Source organism: Danaus plexippus, unplaced genomic scaffold (genome assembly GCF_018135715.1).
Source record: "Danaus plexippus unplaced genomic scaffold, MEX_DaPlex mxdp_49, whole genome shotgun sequence".
Classification (NCBI taxonomy): Eukaryota; Metazoa; Arthropoda; class Insecta; order Lepidoptera; family Nymphalidae; genus Danaus; species Danaus plexippus.
Window position 1 is genome coordinate 44,819 of NW_026869869.1, and position 7,384 is coordinate 52,202.

Consider the following 7,384-nt stretch of genomic DNA (forward strand, 5'->3'; position numbering starts at 1 on the left):
TACCAGGTCATAAAAGCCACAGAATACTACGATACAATTTGCTACGAGGATACGACCAAAATAAGAGAAGTGGAATAAAATTACAATAGCATTTCAAAGGGATATGGATTAGATTTAAACATTTTCTAAACTTATAAATCTCTTAATTTATGTCTTCTTTCTGGTAGACTATTACGTAACTCAAAACATCTTAGCAGGAGAACATAAACTGGTAGTTCTTATAAATCGCTTGTGCTCGAAATATGTGATGAAGACTTCATTTCCCTTGATTCCCATCCAATGAGATAATCGCGAATGGCGTTATTCCTCTTGTGGCAAAACATGCATGCACGAACTAACGCGAAAATATATTAGTGTCGGCGTATCATGAACAGGGATTCCAGTATTCAAAAGTAAAGCAAACCAAGATATCTAAAATCAAGATTGCATAAAGGCAATGGTCAAGCTTGGTGTCAGTTTGATAAATTCATTTTATGATTTTTTCCATACTAAAGCTCTAAAACTACATGATATGTACATATGTTATACGTATTCGGTTTTCAAAGCTCTGTTTGTTTTGGTAGCATACTCATGCAGATGTACATATTAATTAGCATATGCTGCTATCATGAGAATACCTGGAACTTCATTTTATGAAATCCGTGTGACCTATACAATTCTGTGAGGTTTTTTTATACTTTAGTAAGAACTTGTAGAGGGTCACATATATTTTCATAATATGAAGTACCAGGTATTCCATTGAATAAAGAAGAAAAGAAAAAGAAGGTTACTCCAAAAATAATCAACAAAAAACCACTTTACATAAAAAAACATTGTATGATAAAAAGAAAAAGAAATAAAAAATAAAAAATTAAAGTGATTGATCAAAAACATACACATAACTTTCAACTAAACAGAAAGAAGATGTTAGGATGTAATTAAGTTTGGAGCTCTGTTCATTTGCAATTTAATATAGGAACAGTAAAAACAAGAGATATTTTATTGTTCATTTTATGTGTTATATGGGGTTGGAAAAAATGTGTAATTGTTAAGTCGCGTATATGCAACTTATCACGTATGCATGGCAACCTATGTCTAAGCCACTGTCTCCGTTAAAGTGTCATAGATTGCACTTGACTATTATGAATTCTGTTCTGTATGGAAATACACGAGACTAAGTTAGCCTAAAAACACGAGACGACAAGTGAAGTTTCCTTAAGGGACTTACTGAAGCTATATAAACAAAATTTTTTTTTCAATCTTAAAAGTCTGCCTTACTACATATCTTGAAAACTAAGAGCAAGTGGTGGGTCGTATCAGTATTTGTATACAAATCAGAATACGAAGTTTGTTCTATAGTATGCAACGCTATCAAAAAACGTGAGCCCTACTATGTATTTATCGTAACTGTGTAAGTCAATAAGTTTATTTTCCACAGCAATTTGAAAAATATTGTAACTACTCCTCAGACTTATGAAGTCATGGTTCCCGTACTATGAAAAAAACGGACCCAATCTCGAAGTTCTGGGTGTCCTTTGCAACATTATCAATGATAGACCGAGATGAAATGAAATATTCATTACATGTTTTAATCAGAAAATAAATAATAAAAAATATTTTAATAATTAATATAATTATTAATTGATTTAGATTATAACTTAATCAATGTTTTTCAAATACGTATGTCGGAGTAGGGGCCAGGCCGCCAATCGAGGTGCTGTCAGCACCTGCGTTCGCCAGCACGGAGAGTCTATCATAGACCTAACTACGCCAGTGGCGCGTCTGCGCGGGCATTTACGGACTGCAAGTGGCGGAGGTGCGAAAACCTTTCAGACCACAGATACATACGTTTCGACGTATATACTATGGTCGGATCTGGGCCGCCACAAATAACACCGCGGTTGGCCCAAAAATGGCTCTAAAAGGTTAGACAAAGGATTAACATGAAATAGTGTTATTCGGATACTACGCGGAGTTTATATTAAAAAAAATACAAATCGACGTTTCGGTTACTTTGCAGCAACCGTGATCACGGGCAGACGAGGTGTGAATTCTGTCAGTTGGTCCTTGTATTTATCATCTACCGCCATCGATTTCTTAATTTTCTGGCATACCGCTCTGGATGCCGGCAGAATGCGCTCACGGTGTCTTGAGGCTGCGGTGTGGTACGGACATGGGATTTTATATTTTTAAGAACGGGGTCAGGTGTTGAAAGATTCCAGCCATCTTCTCCTATTGAAATTGGGATGTTTTTTTAATTTCAATAGCCTCGAGAATATCCTCGGTATCTATTGTCTTCCCGAGCGAGGATTTGGAGTTTATCAAACCGGAATGTCGTGGCCTGGTTGTCATTGTGTGTTCACACACTGATGACTTCGACGCGCGCTGTTTTTGATGTCTGAGATGTGTTCTCTTCAACCCTAGTAACGATGCTCTCTCGTCTGTCCAATGTATGACAAGACACAGTCACAATCGGTTTGTAACACCCCGCGGGGCTTGGTGCAAAGGAATGTTACTCTTGAGTGGTCTCAAGAATTGGCTCAAGGTTTATGTGGTTTGTAAATAGTTTAATTGAAATTCTTCAAGATGTTGCCTATCTGTCAGTAACTCCCTTACATATGGTAGTATCGCCCCCCCCCCCCTCCCAGGTTGTCGTTCAACGTGGGTGGCTTCAGGATGTTCTTGCGATGCTGGCGAGGCACGGGGCAGGTGTTGAATGTGAAGAGCTGTTTGACATGCTGCAGTCGGCTCTAGGTGGTCAGCATCCCACAAAGATGTTGGGCTCTCTGTAAACAACGATTTGCCAACGGAGCTAATGGATAGGGTGGTGGTGTGTGTACCATTGAGTACCTGTACCGTATGTGTGGGTTCCTTAAAAAACAGTATGTCCCAAAAGTATTGTCAGGATTCCTAACGCAAGTATGTCAAGGAAAGCCTAAAGAATATTGCATCTTAATTCTATAGGAAACTGAATTACTAGTGATAGAATTAAGATGGTCAGAAAAGCAGGTTTTATTTTATTTAATATTGTGAAGGTGTATTACATACCGTGATATATTAAAGGGTTATAGGAGGAGAGCAAAGGGCTAGCACTCGAAGTCCTCCATGAATAGTCAGCGAAACGGGGGACAAACCGGCGAACCCATTTGCACACTCCATCTTACTTGTATGTCGAATTCATTCATTCCACCTGAGGTAGCCAGATGTTAGGCACGTTTAATAGCTGTGCAGTATTCTATAGGCATATGTTAGCCTTTAACTTACTCTTACAATCTCAATGCAGTCAAGGAACAGGCTATACTAGTGAATAATGACTGTACATCGAAACTGACCATACTTTCATTGTCGCTCCATTTTAGGTGTTTTATTCTTTGACAAACTGGTAGAATCTTAACAAATGAGTTGTGTGGCCCCGGAGAGGTGGATAATATTTTTGCAAGAAATTTAGCCAGTTTCTATAGTGGTGAGTCAATGGGCTTACTATTGGGCGTAATGAAACATCTTGTTTATGGATTTTAGGTAACACATACAATTTTGGGGTTTTGCACACGATGGTACGAGTGATTTGATACTCTAGATTGAGGTTTGGCAACTGTATTTATTTATTTATTAGAAATTTTGTTTCTGTTAAAACTTTAGTGTCGGGTCTTGGTAACTTTTTTATAAATAGGTTATCCGAAAAGAATTTCGATTATTTTATTATCACTAATCAACTCGCAGCATTATTACGGTCGCGTTCCGTTATCTGCACGGAGGACAGTAGGTCTCATTGTGCGAAGTTTTTGAGTGCAACAGATTCTTGACGAGAGCTAGTTAAATCCGACTAACACTAGTTCATTTAAATGAATACTCGCGAAAATCTTAGATCTCATTATGTGAACCAGTCCGGACTGGAAATCGCAAAAGAAATACGCCGGTTGGAGTACCTCAAGAGAAGGTTACCGTCGAAGACATTATCTGTAACGTTGAGGATGTCTTCCCTAAAAATCATGTCACGAAAGAAGGTCTGACGCAATCGGCAGGATTTTTCGTATGTTCTGCGCCGGACGCAAAGTGCCTCGACAAAATATTTCGCAAGAATCGGGTTGACACTCAAACAACTTTCGCAACAATGAAGATGACTTGTCCTCCGTGCAGATAAGGGGAAACGCGACCGTAATAATGGATACGAGTGATTATGATAATAAAATAATCGAATTCTTTCGGATAATTCTGTTTCGAAAACAAGTAACAAAACCCGACAGCTAAAGTTTTAACAGAAAAACCAACAAAATTTTTAATAAATAACTACAGTTCAAAACTTAATTCTTAGATATCAAATCACTCGTACCTCATGGCAAACCTCCAAACCTGTATGGGTACCTTTTAACAATCCAGAAACAGGATGTTCCAGTAAGCCACTAGTAAGCCAGATTGACCACCAACTGACAAACTGGCAAATTTCTTCAAAAAATATTATCACCCACTCCGGGGCAACCAATAGTATTTGTATAAGGGATTTCCTACCAGTTGTAAAACAATTAAACACATAAAATTGAGCGACAATGACAGTATGGTCAAGTTTCATTACAGTCATAATTCACTAGTATACCTGTCTTGACTGCATTGAGATGAAGAGGGAAGTTAAAGGGATAACAATCTGCCTATGAATATGCAAAAGTATTAAAGCAGTGCCTAACATCCGGGCTCCTCATGTGGAATGATGAATTCTACCATACAAGTATGATGGAGTGGCAATGGGTTCGCCGGTTTCCACGTTGTCGCGACATATTCATGGAGGACGTCGAGGTGCGCGCCCTTGCTCTCCTCCTAGTAAACCATTAATATAGAAACGGTTGTAGATGACACTTCACAATATTAAATAAAAAAATGAAAACAATCTGCTTTTCTGAACCATCTTAATTCTATCAATAGTAAGATCAGTTTACTATAGAATTAGAGGCAAAAATTCTTTAGCTTTCCTTGACATACTTGTCGTGGAATACTGACAATACTTTGGGACATACGGTTTAGAGGAAAACCACCACATACGGAACAGGTACTCAATGGTAACTCACACCACCACCCTATTCCAGTTAGTACCGTTGGCAAATCTTTGTTACAGAGAGACAACACCTTGGTGATGCTGACCACTAGGGCCCGAGCTGCAGCATGTATAAAACATGCGTCTCACCATCAACAAACTGCCAGTGCCTGCAGCATCCGCAAGAAACCACCTGAAGCCACCCACAGTTGAGCGACAACCTGCGATACTACCATATGTGAAGGGGTTTACTGACACGAATAGCAAACATCTTGAAGAAGGTTTCATTTTAAAACACTATTTACAAACCAACAACATAAGAACAGAAAGGAGCCAATTATTGAGACCAAATCAAGGAGAACAATTTCCTTCTGCAACAAGCGGGTGTATCAACCGATTGTGACTGTGGTTGTAATCATGGACAGACGAAGAGGAGCATCGGTCCTAGGGTAAAAAAAACATCTCAGACCTCAAAAAACAGGCGCGCGTCGAAGTCAGCAGTGTGGTGAACCACACAATGTGACAAACCAGGCCATACATTCGTTTGATAAACCTCAAATCCTCGCTGGGAAGACAAGTATATACCGAGATTTAAGTCGCCGAGGCTATTGAAATTAAAACAACATCCCAATTTCAATAGAGAAGATGGCTGGAATCTTCAAACACATGGGACCCCGTTCTTAAAAATATAAAATCCATGTCCGTAACACACCGCAGGACCTCAAGACACCGTGAGCGCATTTCTGCCGGCACCAGAGCGGTACGCCAGAAAAATAAGAAATAGGAGGGCGGTAGAGGATAAATAAAGGACCAAGGACAGCCATTCACACCTCGTCTGCCCGTCGATCACGGTCGCTGCAAAGTAACCGAAACGTCGGGATTATGTGTTTTTAAATAAATAAAATCCGCGTAGTAAATCCGAATAACACTGTTTCATTTAAATGAATCTCGCGGGAAAATCGTAATAATTAGGACAAAAGGATTACTGCAGGAGGCGGCAAATCGTTGCTCATGGGCGCATAACTGCAGGCGATGTCGATGAGGTGCTGGACTGGCTGAACGCGGCAATGCACAACCCATATGTGATTGCTCGATGACCGTGGTCAGCACACTCAAGTTTCCGCGAAAGACTATGGTGGCGACCCCCCCGCACCAGAAATACAGAGGCTGGCGGGAAAGAATGTGTGGTGTCCGCCGAGATACACAAGGTACCGAAGGAGGCCGGCTCAAGAAGCCAGGAGGAAGAGAACCCATTTTACCGGCCTATCCGCCACAGCACGCCTTGCCCTCCAGACACCACCGGCAATCGAAAGCTGAAGCCCTGGCAGGAGGGCTCCAATACACTCGAGGCGGGATCCATGGGAAGGCCATACAAGTGGCTGAGGCAACAGTTTCGTCCGCGCTCCACCCGACCCAGAATACGACCCCATTTTGCGCCGAAACAGTCGTGACGACACTATTCCCAGACAGGGCCGACTGGTCTGCCCCAACAATGGCCCCCCAAGCGGAAGACTCGCAGGAGGAGGAAGAGGAGCAATCCCTTCAGTTAACTCGGAGAGTTGCATGCGGCGGTGGTGAAGATGGGCTCTAAAATCGGCCCCAGGCCTTGACGGTGGCAGGAAGGGGCTTGGATGTTAGCAATCCAACATTCTAGAGCCACGGGTAGTCTCCATTTTGACTCGTTGTCTGGTCCATGGCCAGAGTACCCGCAGGTGGAAGACCGGGAAGCTCTCCTCTTCAGAAGAATTGGGCGACCAGCAGACCAACCGTCAGCTTACAGACCATCGTTCTTCTCGGATGAGATCGGAAATGATGATGGAAGGGTCATAGTGGCGCGGGTCACGGGACACATGAACCTCGTGGGGCGAGTTAAGCCCCAAGCGTAGTACGGCTTCCGTGAGGGACGGTCAACGATTGGGGCAATAGCGCACCTGCGCGATGTTATTAGAGAAGACCTTAGCCAGGGCGGAGTAGTCTGGCGGTATCGTAGACATATATAAACCGAGTTATAACTCAGCACTGGGCTACAATCAAGAAGGACGCCGGTACCACGGAGTACCAAAATATACGGAGGTCATAATGAATATCTCTCTGCCGCTCGGTGCAGTTCCCGACGCAGATGGATGGGAGGAGGCACGAGGTCGTGGCGGCGTTCACAGGGGTCGGCGCTAGGGCCACTCTTGTGGGACATTGGGTACGATGGGGCTCAGTGTGCCTTCATAAATGGACAGACGCGATCTGCTACGCCGACGACACTCTAGCCATCGCGCGAGGGGCAATCACACAGGGAGGCAGGCTACGAGCCAACAGCGTGGTTGCACAGATCGTGCAACGAATACGCCCTTAGGATTGAACAGTGGCCCCTGAATAAGTCAGAGGCCT